Raw genomic sequence first — 745 nt, forward strand, 5'->3', positions numbered from 1 at the left:
TTTCCCTTCTCTTCCTCGTTCACTCTTCAAAACATTAGGGAAGGAAGGAGAGAGCTTCCCAACCCTTGCTCCCTTCTAGTTATCATATCTTGCCCCACCGAGCTCCAATCGCCGCACTGTTCGCGGTCACGCAACCACCGCGTCGAGTTCTACGATTCTTTTGGATCAATTTCATAGGTAAGTTACAATCTCATCTCAGTATCTCCATCCCCCTTTTATTTCCAAAATTGTGAGCATCTATGTTGAGTTTTGTTGAATTTTGGTATTCTAGGTTCGATTTAGCTTGCGGAGCTTATCGGGCTTGGATTGTTTTGTTTGTGGGTATGGTAAGGACCACTAACCCTAGTCAATTTCTTGATTTAGTGAATTAGATATTGAAATTGGATATGTATGTATGGTATATGTGAACTAGGTGTACATATGTATATTGGAACTTGAATCATGGGCATTGAAAGCTTGATAAAAGAGTAGTGCTAAGGCTTTGTTGAATTTGGACTAGTGGGGCTGTGTGTGTGTGCCTTTGGTGTTTTACCTTGATCAATACATGAAAAGCGACCAATGTATGGTTTAGGTTTCACGTATTTAATATGTAATGTTCTGTGAAAACTTAAGATAGATGACCATAGGATAAATTGGAACGTATGTGTATATTTATTGCTTAGTGCCCTTGATAAGAGGTATGTTTTGGTTTGGTGCTTGTTGACTGGATGATAACTGATGCATTGATGATTAAAGACTTGAGGAC

This window comes from Arachis ipaensis, chromosome B02 (assembly GCF_000816755.2).
Source record: "Arachis ipaensis cultivar K30076 chromosome B02, Araip1.1, whole genome shotgun sequence".
NCBI classification, from domain to species: Eukaryota; Viridiplantae; Streptophyta; class Magnoliopsida; order Fabales; family Fabaceae; genus Arachis; species Arachis ipaensis.